This window comes from Aquarana catesbeiana, linkage group LG02, assembly GCF_042186555.1.
Source record: "Aquarana catesbeiana isolate 2022-GZ linkage group LG02, ASM4218655v1, whole genome shotgun sequence".
Lineage (NCBI taxonomy): Eukaryota > Metazoa > Chordata > Amphibia > Anura > Ranidae > Aquarana > Aquarana catesbeiana.
This window is the reverse complement of record NC_133325.1, coordinates 763,551,991-763,579,874: the sequence shown is the minus strand read 5'-3', so window position 1 is coordinate 763,579,874 and position 27,884 is coordinate 763,551,991. Positions and strand designations below refer to the sequence as shown.

General features: G+C 45.5%; 1 protein-coding gene across 3 annotated transcripts in view; it reads left to right on the top strand.

Moving 5' to 3' along the window:
• IGSF5 (immunoglobulin superfamily member 5) overlaps positions 1–27,884 on the top strand; it is a 188,798-nt gene that overhangs the window by 93,537 nt on the left and 67,377 nt on the right. For 2 of the 3 annotated variants that reach the window (XR_012241801.1, XM_073617230.1), the window contains exon 1: positions 991–1,250. The exons of the other annotated variant lie outside the window; for it this stretch is intronic. The gene's annotated coding sequence lies outside the window, so the exon portion shown is untranslated. Of the gene's footprint in view, positions 1–990; positions 1,251–27,884 lie in introns of those variants that run through there. 3 annotated transcript variants of the gene reach the window in all.

Here is a 27,884-nt window from a genome sequence, read left to right as displayed (position 1 = left end):
CATTGTAAAACTCTGACATTCACAGACATGGCTAGGCATGATGGGAATTGTAGTTCCTGAACATCTGGAGGGAGAAAGTTTGAAGACCCCTGATTTAGGATCTATTAGACCCCAAATCTCTCCTCTGGCCTCCTATGCAGCCGATCAGACACAGATCGGTCTGATTGGCTGCTTCCCTGGTAGCCAGGTAAACAAGGGGGGGGAACCGGACGTGACAAACTACTAGTCGCTCCCGGTTTCCAGGGTTACAGAGGGAGGGGAATGACGTTGGTTCCTCTCTCTTCCTGTACAGGACAGCCATCATCCCCTGGCCTCCACGATGGGAGCGGAGAGCCGGGAAAAATCAGCGGCGGCGGGAGGGGGTGGGACCCCCTTCTGCCACCCGCAGAAGTGATTGCGGGGCTAATTAGCCACTCAGATCATTTCTGCAGTAAAGAGAAACAATGACTGCAAAGAATGATACTGGGATGATTCCTGTAGGTGCAGGCATCATCTCGGTATAACCACTGCAACCCAAGGATGTCCATTTACGTACCTTGGACGGCAAGTGTTTAATTCCTACAATTATCAGCTCCATCTAGTGGTCATAATGTGGTATTTTCTTGATTCATGCTATCAATAAATGGAGAGAAAAATAACCTAATAACATTTGATTTCACATTGAACATGCAAGTTTCCAGGGCGAAAAAGCTCTGAGTTCGTTTTTATGAATACACGCTTTTAATTCTGTGTAACAAACAGTCTCTCTTGCTCAGTGTTCTTTGCCAAAAGTGGAAAAAATATTCCACGAGGAAGGCTGGCTGGCACATAAGCCTCTTGCTTTAAAAGTCAAATAGACATAATGTTCAACTTATGCAGCCCTTCATTAATAAGTGCAGGTGACATAATCATCGAAACTACCATAGTGAATTGCTATCCTCAGTGTACACTCCCAGGCCTTCCGCCTGCATGGTTAATGATTGCTGGCTCAATGTACAGTAAGCGGACTCTACCCCAATGTTATCATCCGAGACTGACAATCTCATTGCTGGGACCTGCCCTTGCTAGGTCATGCCTTAAACAAAAGAAATACCTAGCCCATTACCAACGCTCGCTGGAGGATTAATCGCTTGCCTTGTGGAGTCTTATTCACCTTGATTGCCGAAATCCCGACCTGGCAAAAGAAATTGTTACTGGCTGTCGGATGCGGAGGTCAATGTAAATTTCACCTTCTGTGGTATAAGAAGAAAGTCACACCGTATGAGCATCAGGTAAACAACTTGTTTAATTTTTCTTGTTATATACAATTGTATCAATGATCTACTTGATTTCCTTGTTTGTTTAAAAAAAAAAAAAAACACTAAAGTTAGCCCGATTTTTAAAATTTTTTTTTTGTACAATGTAAAAGATGATGTTACACTGAGTAAATAGATACCTAACATGTCATGCTTTAAAATTGCGCACGTCCGTGGAATGGCGGCAAACTCTGGTTCTTAAAATTCTCCATAGGCGACGCTTTAAACGGCCTTTAGAGTTGCACGGGAGGTCTGGGGCTAGAATTATTGCTCTCGCATTCACGACAATACCTCACATGTGTGGTGCGATCACCGTTCACATATGAGTGTGGGAGTAACGTATGCGCTCACATTTGCGCGTAAGCATGGTGTGACGGGGGGGGGGAGGGGGGCGCTTTAATTAATTATTTTTTTATTATTTTTATTTTTACAATTTTTTTTTTACTAACTTTATTGCTATCACAAGGGATGAACAACATCCCTTGTGACAGCATGGGTATAAGAAGAAATGTAAATCAATTTAAACCTCACCTTCTGCGGTAAGAAGAAAGTCACACCGCATGAGCATCAGGTAAACAGCTTGTCTAATTTTTCTTGTTATATACAATTGTATTAATGATCTACTTGATTCGTGCAACATTGTACCCAAACAAAATTGACGTCCTTTTTATTTTATTTTAGCTTTGGATAGAGTAATGAACATTACTGTCAATTTTTTTTTTGTCCCATTTTTTTGAGTTCCACTACTCTTCACTTCCTGTCAGAGAGAACCAACAGAAAGTAAGAGGAGATTCCTCTAATGCAAGGGCCTATCCCCTTTTAGGCAGTTGTCACTGGAACTGGTGACATTAGAAGATATCCCCTCACTTCCTGTTTTGATGACCACCACAATTTTGGATAGTCACAAGCACAAATAGGGTGAATCTTCTCAGCAGGGGCACAGAGAGCAGATAAAAACCTAACAGATGATCTAATCCTTCTCCATTCTATCCAAAACAACGTTTTTTTTTGGCTTTACATAAATTTTAAAGCTTAACCCTTGAAGAAATTTCAAAGCTCCCCTTGTAGAGCGGCTTGCATTTTTGTATAGGGCACCATTAAAAAAGCAGTTTTACTTATACTTTACTTTACTTACCTTATCTCTTGCCGCTAGACCTACCCCACCCCAGCAGCCATCATTCTTCTCTTCCCTCTGATGCGCCGGGCTTTGGACGCGCCTTTGGCGTACCCACTTACAATGTTGGGCCCTTCAATAGATTCAAAAAAAAAATAAGGTTTTGCCTCAAGATACACTTTAATGTAATGCAGTAACAAAACACGTTATAAATGTAATAAGTCTAAATATATCCTCACTGAAATAGCACTATGCCTTCCCTTCACTGTAGTTTTCATGTTTATCAAAATCACATTTACTAAGCAACTGCATATGTGCTGCTTCTATTTATTGACGTTACCTGTCATCATGTGATGGTAGCATGACTTCTCTCGGAGTGGTATGAAATCACCCTCAAAGTAGTGTTTATAGCAGCCTGATATTTCTGGAAGGCCCTTGTACTTGGTGCATCCACTGGCGGAATTCTTGGTATATGCTGGGATAAACAAGTTGGGCACCGTTCACTTTAGTCTTTTCTTGTATCTTACTGACATTAACTGGGAAAGAGGATTAGGGACAAAGGATAACTAAAAAGGGTGGCAGCAAATCTGACCTACACAAGGTTATTTTTAGTTTAGTGTAGCTCATGTTTGTCTTTCTCTAGCTTCCTGACAGTCTTTGATCCTTAAAGAGCAACCATGAATCAGATCCATTACTCTGTAAGAGCAGTCACAATCACTTTGTTACATTACAATGGATCTTTTTCTTCTGGAAAATTTAGGTCCTTGACCCTTCTAGAGCAGCTACAGGTCCCTAATCTGTAAACCAGCCTTTCTCAACCATTTTACCCCTGAATAATCCCTAAAATAAATTAATTGAATGACAATGTGAAAAATGTCTCTTACATTGAAGATTAGTAAGAATCCCCCCTTATGCCCCGTACACACAGTCGGACTTTGTTCGGACATTCCGACAACGAAATCCTAGGATTTTTTCCGACGGATGTTGGCTTAAACTTGTCTTGCATACACACAGTCACACAAAGTTGTTGGAAAATCCGATCGTTCTAAACGCGGTGACGTAAAACACGTACGTTGGGACTATAAACGGGGCATTAGCCAATAGCTTTCATCTCTTTATTTATTCCGAGCATGCGTGGCATTTTGTCCGTCGGATTTGTGTACACACGATCGGAATTTCCGACAACGGATTTTGTTGTCGGAAAATTTTATATCCTGCTCTCAAACTTTGTGTGTCGGAAAATCGGATGGAAAATGTGTGATGGAGCCTACACACGGTCAGAATTTCCGACAACAAGGTCCTATCACACATTTTCCATCGGAAAATCCGACCGTGTGTACAGGGCATTACAGTGGTGGTCAGACAACCAAACATATAGACAATTAAAAGATAATTGGCGGTTTTGCCCAGCAGTGTTGACCCTGTAACTATGCAAGCGCCATCAGATATGAGGCCAATCGGCCACAACCTAAGGCACCCCTAGCCATTTGTGGAGGAACCTTAGGGTTCCACGGAACGTTGGTTGACAATGGTTGCTGTTGAAGTTTCCCCCCAGCTCCCCATAAACATTCTCAAGCACGAAGATTCAGTTAATGATGCCTTCTCCAGGCTTACATGTTATTTCCCAGTTCCTTCTGGACACACCGTCCAACAGGAAAATTGTTCCCCGCATTTACAATGACACTCCAAAGACATGCTGGTAGGTTAATTGGCTTCTGTCCAAAAAATTGGCCCCAGTATATGAATGGAGAGTTGGGGACCTTAGATTGTGGGCTCCTTGAGGATAGGGTGCGATGTATGTGTGGAGCACTGCGTAAATTGACGGGGCTATATGGGGACCTTAAATGTATAATGATATAATAGATAAGCATCTTAATGAGGCACAATGTACAGGTATATGAACAATAGTAGACACTCACTCAGGTTGAACTGGATGGACTTCTTTATTCAACCTTGCTAAGTATGTAACACTGGCTTCACCTGGGGCAGGGCCCGAAGGAGAGAGGAAGACTCGGAAAGGTTGGATTTTTCATCTCCCTCAGCTCACACCTCTGAACAAATTTCTCAATGATTGGCTCAATGATTGGCTAGAGAGGGTCAATATTTAGAACTCAGTTATTGTTTTTTCCACTCTGACTACTGGAACATCTTCTCCTAAACAGTAGCCTGCAAAAGCAATCAATATCCTGAGCTGAGGAAAAGCCCGCAGAGCACAGAAAAAGTAAACAAAGACTTAGACTGCCTAAAGCCTAACTGCTTATTCAGACACTGAATTTAAAAGAGAAATATGGGCAAAGCCCATATACAGAGCCCTATACTTCTCTTCTGGATTACAGGAGTGCTTGTGCTCTCCTGTGTCCCAGAAACAGATAACGTCACAGAGCCGGTCTAGGCTTTGGAAGCATCTCGCCAATAATGTTATATCCACCCAGATGCCTAACCAATAGCTGGCTCAGCCTCTCAGAATGTCTCTTAGATCTTGAGCCAGCTTCTCAAATCCCCTCCACAGCCTCAAATGAGTGCTGGAGAGGCAGAGCGGAGAGCAGTGACTAACAGTCAGCACTCTCTGCTCAGTGAAGAACTGAGAACTGGACGATCAGCAGTCGTGTGATCCCTCAGTTCTAAGGCTTAGAGGTTGTGGGGACCAGCTGCAGCATTCTACCGATGCTGCAGCAGGAAGATGAGTATGAATGTTTTTTTACTATGCCCACACTTCTCCTTTAACTACAGACATTGCAGCTCAAAGCAGAACTCCAGGATTTTGACAAGCCCCATGCTTTCAATAAGACACTTGCATCCCCCCACCCCCCGAACAACAGTGGGGGGGGGGGGTGACAAACCTGGTGGGAAGGGTACCCAGCCATGGGCACTCATGGTTTCCAACAACTTGAAGTAGCATATTCAAGCTGGACTGACAGCTTCTGTTAAGAGAGGGTAGAATGCAGCACGGCCATCCTGTGCCCAATCGGGAAGGTGTGCAGAAGAGACACCAAGCTTTCCATTTTCATCGGGAACCTTTCCTTAGTGCTATTACTGTCCCTCACAAGCAGGGTACCTGTCCCTACTCTACCAACTCACCAAATGCATGCCAAACCTGGGAGCTAGGGCCTTCAAAAGGCTTTGCCTGACCCAAGATGTCACATGGGAAGGCAGCATCCAATGGGATAACTTCCCCAGTGATCCAGTAAACCATAGAGGAACCATGTTCCTCCTGACTTCCTGTCCAACTGCAGTGCTGCTGCATATACCGCCACCTGCAGTGGAGAAATTAGATTACACCTGCCTACAGGCTTCCCTTGAAGTTCTCGTCCAAGTACCCCTAAATGTGGTCACAGAAGTACAAAGCACAAGGTAGTACAGGTGGCAGTAGCTGAGTAGCAGGTGAGACTCCTCAGGAAAGCATTGTGGTTGGCAGACTGCAGTGCGGCACCCAAACCAAGAACCTGGGGAACACGGTGTGAAGACTCGAGCAGGGGTACATTCAGAAGCAGATAATTGCCAGGGTCAGATACTAGCTCACATCAGGGCCTCCTGTACAAAGGCAGTTTGCCGCTTTTTCTTGGGATTGGAATGTGCGCAGATGTGTACGCCGATGCGTCTATGTGTCAATGCACACTGATTACTGGCCAGAGCTTGTCTGTGTGTTGGCCCATGTGCATGAGCAATTAGCTGCACGAGTATGAGCATTAGTTTCTGGACAGTAGTATTGCTACTGTTAGCAACAGATATGAAACAATTGTGGTTAAAGGTATAGGTACACTTGTGGTAACAGGAGCAGTATCGCTTCAGCAATAGGCTCAGTAACACTTTCTTAGAAAACACAAAACACACAGACTCTTCCAGAGCTCAGACATCTGCCAAATAAAGTGTGGATAACATCGGTCAGGAATACTCCACTAATGCAGCCCTCCTCAGATGGCAAAATCCAGTATATACTACAAAAAGCACCAAGAAGGGCGCAAATGCCTTGTGTATTACCTGAGACTTGTTGTGTGAAACAAAAACATAAACAGATGGGTACTCACAAAAGTAGAAGTAAAGAAGGCATAAAAAATATATCACTTACAATGCAGTGTAGGAATCGCATAATGGAAAGAGCGAAGCTGTGGTGCTGGCAACTGGCGCGTTTCGGGGATGCACCCCCTTCCTTAGAGCTAAGTCCAGTAACACTTGCTGTAATAGGCTCAGTAACACTTCTGCCTCGTACACACAAGCGGACTTTCCAGCAGACTTGGTCCGATGGTCTTTCCGCCGGACTTTCCGGCGGACTACCTGAACGGACAGACTTGCCTACATATGACCAGACTTTCCAGCAGGCTAGGTCTGCCCGTCTTTCCGACAGACTTTCGCCGGAGTTACGGTGGACTTTCAGAATGAATGGACTTGCCCACACACGGACAAGTCCGTTCATTTTGAACGTGACTCGGGTACGACGGGACTAGAAAAGGAAGTGAATCTCGCCGCTTTTATCGGCGTGATTGACACCTTGCGAGCCCCGTCGCGGGGCATACCAGGCCCTTAAGTCTGGTATAGATTTTAAAGGGAACCACCTACGTTGAAAAAACGGCGTGGGCTCCCCCCCTAGAATCCATACCAGACCCTGATCCGAGCACGCAGCCCGGCCTGTCAGGAAAGGGGGTGGGGACGAGCGAGCGGCCCCCCTCCTCCTGAACCGTACCAGGCCGCATGCCCTCAACATGGGGGGTGGGTGCTTTGGGGGAGGGGGCGCCCTGCGGGGCCCCCCCACCACTGGTATGCCCCACGCTCGCCGGAAAATGTGTTTTTCCTATTGCAGCGAGCGCAAGATGCAATACCCTGCCCTTGCGTCGTATCTGGTCCGTCGGACCAGCATACAGACGAACGAGACGAACGGACTTTCCGGCGGACTAAGTTTTGAAACATGCTTCAAATCTAGGTACAGCAGACTTTTGGGAAAAAAAAGTCCGCCGGAGCCTACACACAATCGGATTGTGCGGCGGACTCTGGTCCGCCGGACCAAGTATGCCGGAGAGTCCGCTCGTGTGTACGCGGCATTCCAGTAATCTGTAAAATTGCTGCTCTACACAGGCACAGTGCAGTTCCCAGCTGGGTGCTGCCACCGCCCACAGTATATATACGTCATTACTTTCATGTTAAACACCGTTGTTATAGCTGCAGCTAGCTGTGGGCGATTCGGCGTCAGATAAAAGTGATCCCACTGGTGGATTTTCCATGGGATTACTTTTGGAGGCGGCAGGAGAGGTCGTGTCCCCCCCTGCTGCTTCCCAGTCTTTTACAAGCTTACCAAAGTCGTCGGTAAACCCGGAACCAATCCGATGCGGCCAATGGCTAGGCAGGAAGTTGAGTGAGGGCAAGATAGCCCCCACTTGGCTCTATGCCCTTGGAGGACCAGAGCGACCTCCGACGTCAGTTCCGGTTCTCAGGCTTAAAGACAGTAAAGCCCGAGAACTGGAAAAAAAAAGTATCAACATTTTGAAGAACAAAAAGGAAATTTGGGACTTTAAATGAGGTGGTAGACTTGGTGTAGAAAACGTGGTCAGTTTTATTGGAATAAAAATTATATAAAAAATATATTACATATAGATGATAAACATCATATGGAAAAGCATATAATGAAGTATTCTCATAATGTACATATGCATACTCGATTCAAATTACTGAGTAATAGTAAATTTCATATACAGAGATCAATAACTAAGTAACATCGTAATATACGTATGCATAGAATAATAACATCATATGGGTGAAGGTATACATAAAAAACACTTGGTGCATATATATAGCATAATCAATTAGCCTGACAGCTGGCAACCAAAGGAATAATAAAGAAATTATGTGTAACATATCTTGATATGGAGTTGATAGGCATGTAACTACATCCTTAATGCCCGACGCGTTTCTGTGTGAGATACACTTCTTCAGGGGCGGATGTGGTGGGGTATCTATAAAAATTATATAAATTATAAAAATTAATTCTAATGTAGGTAAGTACAGCGGGTAAAAAACTGATGGTGTGGTATGCCCTGGGTACTTACATGCCCGTGCGTAGCGACGGTATGCAGAATAGGCAAAACCGGAGCCGTGGGAATGGTCCGTCCCGGGAGCTGAGGTGATGGGACACCCCGTGTCCAAGGATTAGCACATGCAGAAACCCCCCAGAAAAAACGCAGGCCTCTTGTGATGAAGGTATGAACAGTGATGGAATACGTATATTACGATGTTACTTAGTTATTGATCTCTGTATATGAAATTTACTATTACTCAGTAATTTGAATCGAGTATGCATATGTACATTATGAGAATACTTCATTATATGCTTTTCCATATGATGTTTATCATCTATATGTAATATATTTTTTATATAATTTTTATTCCAATAAAACTGACCACGTTTTCTACACCAAGTCTACCACCTCATTTAAAGTCCCAAATTTCCTTTTTGTTCTACTGAATCCGGGATGATAAAGTCCCAACTCCCCTTATTTGATTGTTTTTGCAATAGGGATGGAGGTGTTTGACTTTGGTTGGCAGTGTTCCCCTGCCATCCACGTGTAGATGTTGTATACGTGGCGAGACAACATCTATCCATGCTTTTCAGTTGGCGCCAGTACCTTATCATGCCTAAGTTTACGGCGGATTGTGCGGATACTGCCACTCCGGGCCGGGTTTTTTGTCTTGTTCCCGGGAGCTGCGATGCGCTCTGCACGCTCGCCCTCCCCCCCCCAAGGGGTGGTGGGCGGGCGTCCACAGCGCATCGGCGCCACGCCCAGCGGCCTCGCGTGTGAGGTGTCATCACTTTTTGGCGCCACAGCGGAGCAGCCCGTTGTTTCCACCTGGCCGACAGTGGGGTTCTCGGCGTCAGGGTACGTACGACGATCTGCCGTGCGTGCCCAGGCTCCCACCTCTTTCTTCCTGTCGTGCGCGTGACGCTGGTGATGGCCCCCCCTCCTCGGACGCGCATATAGTCTTTCCCCACCGCAGGTCTCCTTCTTTCATACACAGGCAGCACGCTCACCTTTTGGAAGCCATTCCCATTAACACTCGCACATTAGGTAAATATAGAGGTGTCCTATGGACAGTACCCCTTAGCACACATTGTTTCCGTTTCCCACCTTTCCTGTTTTTCACTAGTCACCCATCCTTAGTGATGCGGTGGTTCATACCACCACCGGCCTTACACACCACACTTTCACATATTTTTTAGTTTTTCACCACCACCACCCTTGGTCACTTTCTTATATATTTCATTACTAGGTCTCATTCACACCTTTTTTTTTTGGATTCCATCACTGTTCATACCTTCATCACAAGAGGCCTGCGTTTTTTCTGGGGGGTTTCTGCATGTGCTAATCCTTGGACACGGGGTGTCCCATCACCTCAGCTCCCGGGACGGACCATTCCCACGGCTCCGGTTTTGCCTATTCTGCATACCGTCGCTACGCACGGGCATGTAAGTACCCAGGGCATACCACACCATCAGTTTTTTACCCGCTGTACTTACCTACATTAGAATTAATTTTTATAATTTATATAATTTTTATAGATACCCCACCACATCCGCCCCTGAAGAAGTGTATCTCACACAGAAACGCGTCGGGCATTAAGGATGTAGTTACATGCCTATCAACTCCGTATCAAGATATGTTACACATAATTTCTTTATTATTCCTTTGGTTGCCAGCTGTCAGGCTAATTGATTATGCTATATATATGCACCAAGTGTTTTTTATGTATACATTCACCCATATGATGTTATTATTCTATGCATACGTATATTACGATGTTACTTAGTTATTGATCTCTGTATATGAAATTTACTATTACTCAGTAATTTGAATCGAGTATGCATATGTACATTATGAGAATACTTCATTATATGCTTTTCCATATGATGTTTATCATCTATATGTAATATATTTTTTATATAATTTTTATTCCAATAAAACTGACCACGTTTTCTACACCAAGTCTACCACCTCATTTAAAGTCCCAAATTTCCTTTTTGTTCTACTGAATCCGGGATGATAAAGTCCCAACTCCCCTTATTTGATTGTTTTTGCAATAGGGATGGAGGTGTTTGACTTTGGTTGGCAGTGTTCCCCTGCCATCCACGTGTAGATGTTGTATACGTGGCGAGACAACATCTATCCATGCTTTTCAGTTGGCGCCAGTACCTTATCATGCCTAAGTTTACGGCGGATTGTGCGGATACTGCCACTCCGGGCCGGGTTTTTTGTCTTGTTCCCGGGAGCTGCGATGCGCTCTGCACACTCGCCCTCCCCCCCCCAAGGGGTGGTGGGCGGGCGTCCACAGCGCATCGGCGCCACGCCCAGCGGCCTCGCGTGTGAGGTGTCATCACTTTTTGGCGCCACAGCGGAGCAGCCCGTTGTTTCCACCTGGCCGACAGTGGGGTTCTCGGCGTCAGGGTACGTACGACGATCTGCCGTGCGTGCCCAGGCTCCCACCTCTTTCTTCCTGTCGTGCGCGTGACGCTGGTGATGGCCCCCCCTCCTCGGACGCGCATATAGTCTTTCCCCACCGCAGGTCTCCTTCTTTCATACACAGGCAGCACGCTCACCTTTTGGAAGCCATTCCCATTAACACTCGCACATTAGGTAAATATAGAGGTGTCCTATGGACAGTACCCCTTAGCACACGTTGTTTCCGTTTCCCTCCTTTCCTGTTTTTCACTAGTCACCCATCCTTGGTGATGCGGTGGTTCATACCACCACCGGCCTTACACACCACACTTACACATATTTTTTAGTTTTTCACCACCACCACCCTTGGTCACTTTCTTATATATTTCATTACTAGGTCTCATTCACACCTTTTTTTTTTGGATTCCATCACTGTTCATACCTTCATCACAAGAGGCCTGCGTTTTTTCTGGGGGGTTTCTGCATGTGCTAATCCTTGGACATGGGGTGTCCCATCACCTCAGCTCCCGGGACGGACCATTCCCACGGCTCCGGTTTTGCCTATTCTGCATACCGTCGCTACGCACGGGCATGTAAGTACCCAGGGCATACCACACCATCAGTTTTTTACCCGCTGTACTTACCTACATTAGAATTAATTTTTATAATTTATATAATTTTTATAGATACCCCACCACATCCGCCCCTGAAGAAGTGTATCTCACACAGAAACGCGTCGGGCATTAAGGATGTAGTTACATGCCTATCAACTCCGTATCAAGATATGTTACACATAATTTCTTTATTATTCCTTTGGTTGCCAGCTGTCAGGATAATTGATTATGCTATATATATGCACCAAGTGTTTTTTATGTATACATTCACCCATATGATGTTATTATTCTATGCATACGTATATTACGATGTTACTTAGTTATTGATCTCTGTATATGAAATTTACTATTACTCAGTAATTTGAATCGAGTATGCATATGTACATTATGAGAATACTTCATTATATGCTTTTCCATATGATGTTTATCATCTATATGTAATATATTTTTTATATAATTTTTATTCCAATAAAACTGACCACGTTTTCTACACCAAGTCTACCACCTCATTTAAAGTCCCAAATTTCCTTTTTGTTCTACTGAATCCGGGATGATAAAGTCCCAACTCCCCTTATTTGAAAGTATCAACATTTTTTCTTTTCTTTTGCTTTTAAGGATAAATGAGAGATCTGGGATCTTTTTGACCCCAGATCTCTAGATAAAGAGGATCCTTTTTTTCTATTACAAGGGATGTTTACATTCCTTGTACATTCCTTGTAATAGGAATAAAAGTGGTAAAAAAATAAAATAAATAAAGGGACGGTGTAAAAATAAAAAGTAAAGTAAATAATAATCTAAAAACATTTTTTAAAGCGCCCCGTCCCTCGAAGCTCGCACGCAGAAGTGAACACATATGTAAGTCGCGCCCGCATATGTAAACAACGTTCAAACCCACACATGTGAGGTATTACTGCCATTGTAAGAACAAGAGCAATAATTTTAGCACTAGACCTCCTCTGTATCTCTAAACTAGTAACCTGTAAACATGTTTAAAGTGTCACCTATGGAGATTTCGAAGTACCATCGTTTGTCGCCATTCCACGAGCCTGCGCAAAATTTAAGTATGACATGTTAGGTATCTATTTATCTATGATATCATCTTTCTTTTGTTCATTAAAGTGTATTTTTTCCCCAAAAATTGTGTTTCAAAGACAGCTGCGCAAATACTGTGTGACATAAAATATTGCAACAATCGCCATTTTATTCTCTAGGATCTTTGCTAAAATATATATATATATATATATATATATATATATATATATATATATATAAAATGTTTGGGGGTTCTAAGTAATTTTCTAGCAAAAAATACTGATTTTAACTTGTAAACAACAAATGTTAACTGACAATTGAGTGGTCATGTAATGCTGTACCCAAACAAAGTTTGCGTCCTTTTTTTCCCACCAATAGAGCTTTCTTTTGGTGGTATTTGATCACCTCTGCGTTTTTTTATTTTTTGCGCTATAAACAAAAAAACAACAATTTTGAAAGAAAACGATATTTTTTACTTTTTGCTATAATACATATCCCCAAAACTGTTTTTAAAAAACAAATTTCTTCACCAGTTTAGGCCAATATTTATTCTTCTACATATTTTTGTTAGCTACTTCCCACCCGACCACTGTACATAAACGGCCGGGTGGGCGCTCATTCCTTCTGAGTGGACGTTCAGGAACGTCCCTCAGAAGGAGGGGGATCACATGCGCGCGTGTCACCCGGACATGGCGCATCTCCGATCGGCAGGAGGGCTCTGTGATTGGCCCTCCTGATCACATGACGGCCGTGTCCAATCACAGCCGTCATGTGATGTAAATACAGAGCCGGTTGCTAGGCAATCAGCTCTCCTCACACAGAATTTGTCAATGAAGAGAAGAGAGCGGATTGCTGCAGCCGGCTGCTGATCAGTGAGTATAAGCTGTTTTTTACAGCTTTTTACTCACTGATCACCAGTCTAGTGTCCCCACAGTGTAAACACACAAAGTTAACACACATGTCCCCAAAACATAGTAAAAACACCTGTCCCTCACATATGTAACAGTAAAATCACATGTCCCAATGATTATCCAAAGACATGCTGGTAGGTTAATTGGATCCTGTCTAAATTGTCCCTAGTATGTACGAATGTGAGTTAGGCACCTTAGATTGTAAGCTCCTTGAGGGTAGGGACTGATGTGAATGTAAAATATATATGTAAAGCGCTGTGTAAATTGACGGCGCTATATAAGTACCTGTAATAAATAAATAAAATTATCTGCACTCATATGTCCGTGATCACCTGCGGACATCTGTGCATGATCATTTGCGTACATCTGTCCGTGATCACACAAACCAATTATTATACACTTAACGGGATTTTTTTTACCAAAAACATGTAGCAGAATACATTTTGGCTTAAATTTGTGAAAAAATTTGATTTTATTGGATTTCTTTTAAAATAGAAAGAAGAAAATATTGTTTTTTTTCCCAAATTTCCGCTCTTTTTTCGCTTATATCGCATAAAATAAAAAACGGAGTAGTGAATAAATACCACCAAGAGAAAGCTCTATTTGTGTGAATAAAATGATAAAAATTTCTTTGGGTACAGCATTGCATGACCGCGCAATTGTCATTGAAAGTGCGAGAACGCTGAAAATTGGTCTGGGAAGGAAGGGGGTGAAAGTGCCCAGTATTGATGTGGTTAAAAAAAAAATTGCAATAAGCATATATTGATTGGCTTGTGCAAAAGTATAGCGTCTACAAACTATGGGAAAGATTTATGGCATTTTTATGGCTTTTTTTTTTTTTTACTAATAATGGCGGTGATCTGCGATTTTTAGTGGTACTGCAACATTGTGATGGAAAGATCGGACACTTTTGACAAATTTTTGGGACCATTGACATTTATACAGCGATCAGTGCTATAAATCTGCACTGACTACTGTATAAATGTCACTTGCAGGGAAGGGGTTAACACTAGGGGGCGATCAAGGGGTTAAATGTGTGTTCCCTAGATGTGTTCTAACTGTATGGGGATGGGACTGACTGGGGGAGGAGACATGTCGTTGTTCCTACTATGTAGGAACAAACGATATGTCTCCTCTCCCCTGACAGAACAGGAATTTGTGTGTTTACACACACAAATCCCCGTGCTGACTCTCGTGCACGCGATCGCATGTGGCTTGCAGCGGTTGCGCCCACTGGCCACGTGCATCGGGTCCCCCGCCGTGCAGAGGGCGCACTCTTAAAGAGGAAGCCGTACCCGTACGGGGTTTCGCCCAGCCGTACAATTCTGCCACAGTATATCTGTGTGAGCGGTTAAACTTGTAAACAAAATGTTACAGAAAAGGCCTGGTCAGCAAGTGGTTAAGACCGTTAAATCCTTGATGCACAGAAGTGAAGAGGCAATGTGAGTTTGCACCGGGAGGTTGCAGTTCTTGAACACATTAAGGCACAACACATGCAATGCCACATTCCCAAAATCCCAAAAGCCACCTCTCCCTAGGCTAAATCACTGTCCCTTTTGGAAAAAATACACTTTTTTGACTTTAAAAATAAGACAACAGTAAAGTTAGCCCAATTTTTTCTTTTATATTGTGAAAGATAATGTTACGACAAGTAAATTGATACCCAACATGTCACACTTCAAAATTGCGCCCGCTCGTGGAATGGCGACAAACTTTTACCCTTAAAAATCTCCATAGGGGACGTTTAAAAATTTCTACAGGTTACCAGTTTTGAGTTACAAAGGAGGTCTAGTGCTAGAATTATTTCTCTTGCTCTAACAATCGCGGCCCTACCTCACATGTGCGGTTTGAACACCGTTTTTATATGCGCGTGACTTGCGTATGCGTTCGCTTCTGCGCGCGAGCTCGGCGGGACAGGGCGCTTTAAATTTATTTATTTATTTTACTTTTTTTTTTTTTTTTTTACACTGTCCCTTTAAAAACAAAAAAAATATGCGGGTTTGCTGTGGGGACCCTATAAACTGGGCGTTGCAGCAATGCACCTAGGAAGTTGATCTCAGTGGAGGAGGAGACTCCTTGCATACAGGTGAATGCTTAGGAGGGTAGACCTAGTTGTAGCAGTCAGGTGCTAAGATGTGCACTGTTGCAGTAGTTAGATGTAAGGGGGTGCACGGCTGCAGCACTCTGGACAGTAGATCAAATAACTTGGCTGCTTTGGGCCTGGTCTAGAGTAAAATGAGCAGCATACACAACATCAGGTATGTGGTCTATGTTTGCAAGTTATTTGCAAATGGGTGCAGCTTAACAGTGGGTCTGTGACCCGCTCATCACTTCCTTTCTTAGCACAAATCTCCCCTTTAGGATAGCGTGCTCTGAGTAAGTCTTTGTGGTAAATCCTATGCTGGCTACATTGGGGCCCTTTAAAGACGTTGGCGCGCAGGGAAATAAAAGTGTCTATCAACTGGGTGTTGCAGCAATGCATCTAGGAAGTTAATCTCAATGAAGGAGGAGACTCCTTGTGTACAGGTGAATGCTTAGGAGAGGCTGACCTAGTTGCAGCAGTCAGGTGCTAAGATGTGCATGGTTGTAGAAGTTAGATGTAAAGGGGTGCACAGCTGCAGTAGTTAGATGTAATGGGGTGCAGGGTTGCAGGAGTTAGATGTAATTGGGTGCAGGGTTGCAGGAGTTAGATGTAATGGGGTGCACGGTTGCAGGAGTTAAATGTAATGCGGCGCACGGTTGTAGCACTCAGGAAGGTGGATCAAATAACTTGGCTGCTTTGGGCCTGGACTAGAGTATTATGAGCAGTACACACAACATCAGGTATGTGGTCAATGTTTGCAAGTTATTTGCTTTCTTAGTGGTTCCCTGATGGTGGTTGGTTGGATGAATGGAGGAGGACCCTTTTTTGTAGTTGAACGACACTGGCAGCAGGCGACATGGCGAACACCTTGGTGGTTCCTCGGCTGGGCTTAGTGATGGCAGCCTGGATCGCCAACAAGCGTCTCGGGGTATGCAACAGAATGGCCGATATCCAGCAAAGTTTTCCCATTCCAGTTTCCCGGTCCATTATTCGGCAGCATCAGTACAGAAGCATCCTGGCAAAGTATAGCACAACACTTCTCCCTTCCACCATCCCGTTGGCGCACTTCTCCCAACTGCTCCCGCTCCTTCCTAGACATTTTCTTTTATATTACCCTTCCTGCTTTCAGGTATCTCTGGGCATTGTAGTTGTTTCCCATTGATGGTTGTGAAACAGATTCTCCTCCAGACTACATCTTCCAGATCGGGTCAGTTACTGGCTGAACAAGGCACACCAGTTACTGCCATCTTGTGGAAGAAAAAGAGCTCTGCGATCAGTAACATTACCCTCTGTTACACTTATCCCCTCCTCCCAGAATAATGCTGCTGTCCAAAGGTGCACCTCTGCGCCTTCATCCACAGTATAGGCACTCTAAGGCCTCTTGCACACTGCTGCGAAAATACTGAGCACTTTCAGACATACAGGAATTTTTTTTACTGGTCTAATTGCAGCCCATTGTTTTAACGTGCTTGTACAGACAGACGCCTGAACATGCGCTGCGTATAGATAAGTAAAAAAAAATGCAGAAATCCGAGCTACAGGTCAGTATTTTACACATGCTAGTGCAAATACGCACTAATTCACGTACAAAATGCTAATTTGAAGAGATTAGAATCTATTTTACTTGTGTATGCGAAAATACACACAAAATAAATGCCTGGAATTTCGGTCAGCAATACGGATATTCAAACAGCAGTAAACATTAGTACCGTGTGCAAGTACACTAATACAGGAGGTGCATTACTGGCCAGATCACCAGGTGAAAACAGAGGGAAAAAAGCCTTAAAAAAGAAAACGAATGCAGCCACCTGATCTAATGATTGTTAAGCCTTAATATATTACATTTTTGGTTTAGTACCGCTTTTAATCAGTTGCCGACCACGCTAAAACCGAACGACGGCTACCGTGCGGACGGCTAGTTCTGGGAGGCCGTCAAATGACAGCCTCCCATGATCCCGCCCGCTGCTGGGCGTGGGCGGCGTGCTCTGTGATCTCTGTGTCTGGAGGACACTGCAGATCACAGATTGAGGTAAAGAGCCAATCAGCGTCTCTTTACCACAGGATCAGCTGTGTCCAATCGCAGCTGATCATGGATGTAAATAGAAGCCGGTTATCAGCGCTCCTTTCCTCATGCTGACAGCATGAGGCGAGGAGTGGAGAGGAGAGCCGATAACCGGCTTCTCTAAAAGGGACATGTACACTGATAATCAGGGCACTAATTATCAGTTCAGTCCAACAGTGCCCACCAGTGCTGCCAATGTGTGCCTACCAGTGCTGCCAAAGTGTGCCCATTAGTGTTGCAAAATTAGTGCTTGTCAGTGCCTCCTCATCAGTGTCACCTATCGGTGCCGCCTAGCAGTGCCCATCAGTGCTGGCTACCAGCGTTCATCAGTGTCACCTATCAGTGCCCATCAGTGTCGCCTAGCAGTGCAGCCTCATCAGTGCCCACCAGTGCCTATCAGTGCCCAGTGTCCATTAGTGTCACCTATCAGTGCCGATTAGTTCCATCCATCAGTGCCACCTATTAGTGTCCATTAGTGCAGACTTTCAGTGTCTATCAGTGCAGCCTCATCAGTGCCCACCAGTGCAGCATCATCAGTGCCACCTCACCAGTGCCCATCAGTGCAGCCTATCAGTGCACATCAATGAAGCAGAGAAATTACTTGTTTCCAAATATTTTATAACAAACTATGACAAAGTTGTTTTTTTTTTTTTCAAAATGTTCGGACTTAATTCGCTTATTTAGCAAAAAAAAATTAAAAACTCAGTGGTGATTAAATACCACCAAAAGGAAACTCTATTTGTATAAAAAAAAATGATAAAAATGTCATATGGGTACAGTGTTTCATGACCGCGTGATTGTCACTCAAAGTGCGACAGCGTTGAAAGCTGAATATTGGCCTGGGCAGGAAGGGGCTGAAAGTGCCCGGTGGGCAAGTGGTTAAGAAGATGAAATGGGTCATATCTATCGGGCAGAAAAACATAGCTGAAAATGAAATGAGTTATCCAGTTGTGCCCCTGCTGAAGACGTATGGCGCTGCCATCGAACACGACGTTCTGTAGTTACACTGCTGAGTTGGGGAATAAGATACATCCCAGGAATCAGCAACTAAAGCGTTAATATAAAGAATTGGCTGTCAGACAAATGAAGTGGCTGTAAATCTCTCCTTGCTGGCAATATTATGGGGACAGTCACTTATTAACACAGAAAATATGGTTTGCATAAAGCATTCACCTGCATTCCATAGGGTATCATTATACATTATGATGTGCATTCTAGCAATGATCAGCACACTCCAAGCACTCCGCAGGGGGAAATGAGTGACGTACATTGTCAGCTATTAAAGCAATGGCACCAAAAAAATCATTTTGCAGCAAAACAAAATGCAGCAAATATGGAGATGAGTCATGTGATGCCTAAAATGCCCCGTGTAAGTTCTTACAAAACAATATTCCGTATACACGAATGCAGAGGGTACATCCACCCTCACCAACAACGATCCGGGACATGCCACCCATACAGTGTATTCTGCCTCCTTCCACCTCTTATGAATGTACTAATTCTACTTAAACTCAAACCTTTCCAATTTAATTCCACGGTTTATTTTAGGCCCAATGTGAACATCACAGGGTCTCTGTGCTTCTCTATGCAATGCTGGTGGGCAGGGCTGCTGTTAGAAATCACGGGGGCCCCATACAGTCTATCTGACAGGCCCCCCCGGTCGAAAGTGATTAAGATCCCTTTCTCTACAGCCTCAGCTGCACAGATGCATACCTCCCAACATTTTGAGATGGGAATGAGGGACACCTACTAGCAAACGTATGTAGGCATAGGACACGCCCCCTGCCACACCCCTTTAAAGGAGAATTAACTCCAAAAAATGGTTAAAGTCCCTCCAAATCAGGGACAGTTGGGAGCTATGTAGTTGCATGAGTCTGCATACCTCCCAACTGTCCCTGATTTGGAGGGAATGTCCCTGATTTGGAGCAATGTCCCTCTGTCCCTCTTCCCTCCTCACTTGTCCCTCATTTTGCTCTGATCTATATAGTTGTATATAAAATGTACTTTTTATCTTTCAAAAAGTGTTTTCCAGTGCTAAACCTTTCATCCAATTTCTAAATTGCTGCATCTATACATTTTAAAAGCCAATATAAAGCAATAGTAGTGGTAAAAAAAGCACTTGTGGATTTAATTAACCTTTTTTTTGGGGGGGGGGTATTTCTCCTTTAAGGGGGCGTGGCAGGGGTTGTGTCCTATGCCTACATACATTTGCTAGTAGGTGTCCCTCATTCCCATCTCAAAATGTTGGGAAATATGAGTCTGTTAATTGGGTCAGGGTTCAGATTTCAGGTCAGGCTGGGAGGCTCTGCTGACCAGTTCTCTATCGCCTCCCCCTGGTTCTGGGGGTTTCATGGAAACTTCTAGAAGCTAGTGGGCAGAGGTAAAGAGGCTGGGTCTGAATGTTGATGGGAGTTTGGACTAATCCCCAGGCAGGAGGCCTGGCAGAGTGACTGAACCAGGCCATAAATATTAGGGAGCCTGGCCAGGGAATTCGGGTGGAAGATGGAGTGTTGAAGTGCTGCTGTGTGTGTATTGTATATAAAATGCACTTTTTATCTTTCAAAAAGTGTTTCCCAGTGCTAAACCTTTCATACAATTTCTAAATTGCTGCATTTGTACATTTTAAAAGTCAATAAAAAGGAATAGTAGTGGTAAAAAAAAATGCCCTTGTGGATTTATTTAACCTTTTTTTTTTTGGTTAATTCTCCTTTAAGGGGGCGTGGTGAGGGGGTGTGTCCTATGCCTACATACATTTGCTAGTAGGTGTCCCTCATTCCCATCTCACAATGTTGGGAGGTATGCAACTACTATGAGTCAAGTACATTTTCCTACACCTATTCTAGCACTAGAGGGTGCTCACTGTTGATCTAAGCCTGGATAATACTGGATGTCCTTCAGCAACGAGGTTGGCGCTATCTGATTTGCTGCAGTTTCTAATACACATTGTGAGAAGCTCGCAGCGTGCAGTGAAAGAAGGGCAAGCCTATTTCAGTACAGGAGAGGAGTCGGTACAATTGTGCAAGACTGAAGGGAAGGCTGGAGGTTTAGAGTAAAAGTATTTGTGAACTCTCACCTTGTAACTCAATCCATTGAGTTTAAAATAGAAATGAAAGGCAAAACATGTGTGTGTGTAGATATACAGATAAACATTATAAATACCTTTTTTATTCCTTTTTGTATTGATTCTTTAAACTGTATACAGGCCTGGATTTACTCCCTTTGCCGCCCCAAGGCTGGGTCCTTCATTGACGCCCCCCCCGCGAGGGGTAAGGATTTTTCTCGGGCAATTTTTCAGGGCAATGGCTGGTGTTAGTGCTTCAATCATCCCCGGCACCATGGTTGGTATGGTGCAGGATGATTGAAACGCATTATTTCTATCATTACATTGTAATATAAAATGAAATAGTTCAACTCACCATAATGCAGAATCATTGGGAGCCCTGAGCGTGTCACTTGCCACCATCGCTTGTCACTTGCCACTATGCCTGCCACCAGATGGAGATGTCACTTGCCACTATGCCTGCCACCAGATGGAGATGTCACTTGCCACTATGCCTGCCACCAGATGGGGATGTCACTTGCCACTATGCCTGCCACCAGATGGGGATGTCACTTGCCACGCTGCCTGCCACCAGATGGGGATGTCACTTTCCACGCTGCCTGGCTGCCACCAGATGGAGATGTCACTTGCCACGCTACCTGGCTGCCACCAGATGGAGATGTCACTTGCCATGCTGCCTGGCTGCCACCAGATGGAGATGTCACTTGCCATGCTGCCTGGCTGCCACCAGATGGAGATGTCACTTGCCACGCTACCTGGCTGCCACCAGATGGAGATGTCACTTGCCACGCTGCCTGGCTGCCACCAGATGGGGATGTCACTTGCCACGCTACCTGGCTGCCACCAGATGGAGATGTCACTTGCCACGCTGCCTGGCTGCCACCATATGGCAAAGGCGCCGCAGCACACAGGTTGGAGACCTATCTTTTCAAAAATGGCGCCAGGCGGCGCAATCACGCTACTGCGCATGCGCCGCCCGGCCGAACAAGTACGAGCTTTCCCGACCGGCTTCGAAACGGCGCATGCGCAGTAGTGGGCTGCTCGCAGCCATCTTTTCTACGGGCAGCGGTGCCCCTAATGGACATTAACGGGCAGCCTGAAAGGGGGCGCGGCCGGGAAGTCGCCCCTGTACCACTGCCGCCCCGAGGCCTGGCCTCGGTGGCCTTGTGGCAAATTCGGCCCTGACTGTATAGAGGACCTTTCACACTGATGCATATGCAGAGACAATAGGGTTGATTTACTAAAGGCATACCTCCCAACTTTGTGAGATGGGAATGAGGGACACCTATCAGCAAAAGTATGTAGGCATAGGACTCACCCCTTGCCACGCCTCCTTAAAGGAGAATTGTACAAAAAACCAAGATTGGTTAAACCCACAAGTGCTTTTTTTTACTACTACTATTCCTTTATATTGGCTTTTGGAATTTACAAATGCAGCAATTTAGAAATCAGATGAAAGGTTTAGTGCTGGGAAACACTTTTTGATAGATAAAAAGTGCATTTTATATACAACTATATAGATCAGACCAAAATGAGGGACAAATGAGGAGGAATGAGGGACAGAGGGACATTGCTCCAAATCAGGGACAGTCCCTCGAAATCAGGGACAGTTGGGAGCTATGCTAAAGGCTAATAGACATCTCTCTGTAAGTGGAGTTGCTCCAGAGTAGGGATGAGCTTCGTGTTCGAGTCGAACCCATGTTCGACTCGAACATCGTCTGTTCGCCCGTTCGCCGAATTGCGAACGATATGGGCCGCTCGCGCCAAATTCGTGTGGCACGTCACAGCCCATAATTCACTGCGGCATCGCAGTGCATTGCTGGCTGATGATTGGCCAAGCATGCACTATGACCCGCATGCTTGGCCAATCACAGTGCCGTCTGAACAGAGAGCCAAGGAGGCTTTGGCCAAGTATGGCTCAGGGGATTTAGTACACGCCCCATACTATATAAGACCGCCTGCACGGCGGCCCTGTGTAGTGTGTGTTCCGGCGTTCATTGTGAGAGAGAGACAGACAGTGACATTTGATTTGAGTTAGATAGATTAGGCAGAACAGTCAGTCAGTTTAGCTGCACTTACAGTGTATTGTGTGTATATATGCATCCCAGGTGTTGCATATATATATATATACACTGTATTCAGTTTAGCTAGATCCGTTCCTGTTATCCTCCTACTGACAGGCAGGCTTGTGTTGTTACAGTATTTACAGCTACTTGAAGAAAATTGCTGGTGTTCTTTTGATCCTATTAGTACCACAGTCAGGCAGCTAGACTATTTACAGTTAGTGCAGTGCGTCCTGCTCACAGTGTTCAGCTAAAACTACAAGTTAGTGCTGTGCGTCCTGCTCACAGTGTTCAGCTAAAACTACAAGTTGGTGTAGTGAGACCTCTGCACAGTGTTCATCTAAAGCTACAAGTTAGTGCAGTGCGTCCTGCTCACAGTGTTCAGCTAAAACTACAAGTTAGTGCTGTGCGTCCTGCTCACAGTGTTCAGCTAAAACTACAAGTTAGTGCTGTGCGTCCTGCTCACAGTGTTCAGCTAAAACTACAAGTTAGTGCTGTGCGTCCTGCTCACAGTGTTCAGCGAAAACTACAAGTTGGTGTAGTGAGACCTCTGCACAGTGTTCATCTCAAGCTACAAGTTAGTGCAGTGCGTCCTGCTCACAGTGTTTAGCTAAAACTATAAGTTAGTGCTGTGCATCCTGCTCACAGTGTTCAGCTAAAACTACAAGTTGGTGTAGTGAGACCTCTGCACAGTGTTCATCTACAGCTACAAGTTAGTGCTGTGCATCCTGCTCACAGTGTTCAGCTAAAACTACAAGTTAGTGCTGTGCGTCCTGCTCACAGTGTTCAGCTAAAACTACAAGTTAGTGTGGTGCGTCCACCTCACAGTGTTCAGCTAAACCTACAAGTTATTTTTTTGCGAGCTCTGTGTGGGCCTTTTTTGAGACGAGTGCATCAAATCGCACCGCTGCTATTTGCAACATATGTCTCAAGCGTATCTCGCGTGGCCAAAACATCTCCCGCTTGGGTACCACATGCTTGACCAGACATATGTTGACCTGCCATGCAGTTCGTTGGCAAGCGTATCTAAAAGACCCACACCAAAGAACAAAGAGGACCTCTCCTTGCTCCTCATCAGCTGAGATTTCCAACCCCACTAGACCTTCAGTCCTCTCTGAGACCTGCACTGAGAGGAATGAAGGTGTAGAATTAGGTGTGTCACAGCCAAGTACTTGTGGGCAATCTGCTTTTGGTACACCGATGTCAGATTGTACGAGGCAAATTTCCCTGCCCCAGCTGCTGCACCGCCAAAAGAAGTTTGCTCCCAGCCATCCACATGCCCAGCGGTTGAATGCTAGCTTGGCAAAATTGCTAGCACTTCAACTGCTGCCTTTTCAGTTGGTAGACTCTGCCCCCTTCCGTGAGTTTGTGGAATGTGCGGTTCCTCAGTGGCAGGTACCCAAACGCCACTTTTTCTCACGGAAGGCGATTCCGGCTGTCTACCGGCATGTGGAAGGCAATGTCCATGCCTCGCTGGACAGGGCTGTCAGTGGTAAGGTGCATATTACCGCTGACTCATGGTCCAGCAGGCATGGACAGGGACGTTACCTAAGTTTCACGGCGCATTGGGTGACTCTGCTGGCAGCTGGGAAGGATGCAGGACAAGGTGCAGTAGTGTTGGAGGTTGTTCCGCCACCACGCCTCCAAAATGCTAATGATTGTGACACACCTATCTCCTCCACCCCCTCCTCTTCTTCTTCCTCCATGGCCTCTTCCTGTGCTTTGTCCTCGGAACCAGCGGTGCTCCGTAGCCGTTCAAGGGGCTACGCAAGTACGCAGGCCAAAAGATGCCATGCGGTGCTTGAGCTGGTGTGCTTGGGGGACAGGAGCCACACTGGGGCAGAGGTTCTGTCAGCTCTGCAGGGGCAGGTTCAGAGGTGGTTGACGCCACGCCAACTTAAGGCAGGAATGGTGGTTTGTGACAATGGCACCAACCTCTCCTCTGCCCTCCGACAGGGACAAATGACCCATGTGCCCTGTTTGGCTCACGTCCTTAACTTGGTGGTGCAGCGGTTCTTGGGCAGGTACCCGGGCTTACAGGATGTCCTGAGGCAGGCCAGGAAAGTCTGTGTGCATTTCCGCCAGTCATATAATGCCAGTGCTCGGCTGACGGACCTCCAAAAGGAGTTTAACCTGCCCAAGAACCGCCTAATCTGTGACATGCCCACCAGGTGGAACCCAACGTTGGCCATGCTGCAGCGGCTGCACACGCAGCAAAGGGCCATCAATGAGTACCTGTGCGACTATGGCACCAGGACAGGGTCAGGGGAGCTTGTTTTTTTTTCCCCACGCCAGTGGGCCATGATCAGGGATGCATGCACTGTCCTGTCACCATTTGAGGAAGCCACGAGGATGGTGAGCAGTGACAGTGCATGCATCAGTGACACTGTCCCCCTTGTCCACCTGTTGGAGCACACGCTGCGTGGAATAATGGACAGGGCACTTGAGGCAGAATAGAGGCAGGAAGAGGAGGACTTCCTTAGCTCTCAAGGCCCCCTTTATCCAGACAGTGTTCCTGCGTGCCCGCCGATCACACAGGAAGAGGACGAGGAGGAGGAGGAGGAGGAGGAGGAGGAGGAAGATTGTGTCAGTATGGAGGTGGAGCCTGGCACTCAGCATCAGCAGCAGTCTTTAAGGGATCAGTCACAAGAAACACATGGACTTGTACGTGGCTGGGAGGAGGTGGCTGCGGACCATGTCGTCCTTAGTGACCCAGAGGACTCCGGACCGAATGCCTGAGCAAACCAACGCTGCATGGCCTCCCTGATCCTGCAAAGCCTACGTAAGGATCCTCGTATTCGTGGTATCAAGGAGAAGGACCAATACTGGCTGGCAACCCTCCTTGATCCACGTTACAAGGGTAAGGTTGCAGACCTTATCTTGCCATCGCAGAGGGAGCAGAGGATGAAACATCTTCGGGAGGCCTTGCAGAAAGGTCTGTGCAACGCGTTCCCAGAGACTGGGAGGTTACAAACTCCTGTTTCTGGACAACGTGTTGCTGAGGCTTCGGTCAGTCAAAGAAGGAGCGGTGGAGAAGGTGGCCGTCTGACCGATGCATTCAGACAATTTTTTGGTCTGCAGCCCCAAGGTATGATTGGTTCCAGCAACCATCGCCAGCGTCTGTTTTACATGGTGCAGGAATACCTAGGAGCAAGATCAGGAGCAGGAGCAACACCTTTCCCACCGAAAATCCTCTGGGTTACTGGGTCTTGAGGATGGATCACTGGCCAGAGCTTGCACAGTATGCAATTGAGCTACTGGCCTGTCCTGCATCCAGCGTTCTTTCGGAACGCACATTCAGTGCTGCTGGAGGCGTGGTAACTGATCACAGGGTGCGTCTGTCCACCGACTCGGTCGATCGACTGACCTTCATAAAAATGAATCAGTCTTGGATCATCACCAGCTACCAAGCACCTGATGCTGATGTAACCGAATAATTTTTTTTGAAATCTTAGATGCCTTCAAAGACTGCCTATGCTGTTGCTGAGTGACTATCCCTGAGTAATTATCCTCTTCCTCCTCAATCATCACGCTGATAGCTTGTAAGAACATTTTTGGTTCTGGGCGCCACCACCAGTGCCTAAGGCACAATTTTTCTGCCCCTGTTTAACAGGGGCGTGTAATTACATTTTTTGATGCAATACTTTGCAGCAGGGCTCGTTCCTGCATTCCAACTAGAGTGTCTGTGAGGGGTTGCAGTGTTGTGGCACCAGCACCAGTGCCTAAGGCCCAATTTTTCTGCCCCTGTTTAACAGGGGCGTGTAATTACAATTTTTGATGCAATACTTTGCAGCAGGGCTCGTTCCTGCGTTCCAACTAGAGTGTCTGTGAGGGGTTGCAGTGTTGTGGCACCAGCACCACCACCACCACCAAAGGCCCAATTTTTCTGCCCCTGTTCAACAGGGGCATGTAATTACAATTCTTGATCTAATATTTCACAGCAGGGCCCATTTCTGCACCCACCAAGAGCAAGTGAGGACTTACAGTGTTGTGGCACCAGCACCACCACCACCAAAGGCCCAGTTTTTCTGCCCCTGTTCAACAGGGGCATGTAATTACAATTCTTGATCTAATATTTCAGAGCAGGGCCCTGTGAAGGCTTATAGGGCGTACACACGGTCGGACTTTGTTCGGACATTCCGACAACAAAATCCTAGGACTTTTTCCGACGGATGTTGGCTCAAACTTGTTTTGTCTACACACGGTCGCACAAAGTTGTCGGAAAATCCGATCGTTCTAAACGCGGTGACGTAAAACACGTACGTCGGGACTATAAACGGGGCAGTGGCCAATAGCTTTCATCTCTTTATTTATTCTGAGCATGCGTGGCACTTTGTCCGTCGGATTTGTGTACACACGATCGGAATTTCCGACAACGGATTTTGTTGTCGGAAAATTTTATCTCCTGCTGTCCAACTTTGTGTGTCGGAAAATCCGATGGAAAATGTCCGATGGAGCCCACACATGGTCGGAATTTCCGACAACACGCTCCGATCGGACATTTTCCATCAGAAAATCCGACCGTGTGTACGGGGCATTACAGTGTTGTGGCCACAACAACACCTAAGGCCCAAATTTCTGCTGAGTATATAGGGCAGGCCCCTACTTTCAAACATCTAACTTACAAACGACTCCTACTTGCAAACGGAAGGAGACAACAGGAAGTGAGATGAAATCTACCCCTAGGAAGGGAAATTCTCTCCTGTAAGAGTTAATATGGGAAAAACATTTCTCCTTTCCACTGATGCTTTCCAATCCTTGTTCCACAAAAAACCCCAAATTCTCAAAAAGCATTTGTCATTGGGACAAAAAGTGAGGTGAAATCTTCTAAAGAGGAGGAAAGACAGCAAAACAAATGTCACAGGGGTGATAACCCTTCCCTATGTTTTCCAAAAAGCTTAAAAAAGATTTTTTGGCTGGAGCTAAACACGTTAAAAATGTACCCGTTCAAAATGACAAACAGATTCTACTTAACAACAAACCTACAGTCCCTGTCTTGTTTGCACCGCCTGTATACTGCTGTTCAGAGTATATAGGGCCTGGTGGCCCCACACCTTTCCTTATTTTAATTTGGGTGCGGGGTTCCCCTTAATATCCATACAAGACCCAAAGGGCCTGGTAATGGACTGGGGGGTACCCATGGTTTTTGTCTCACTGATTTTCATCCATATTGCCAGGACCCGACATTACATTAAACCCGCAAGCAGTTTTAAATGAGATTTTTTCCTTTAAAAATGACATTTGGTGCAG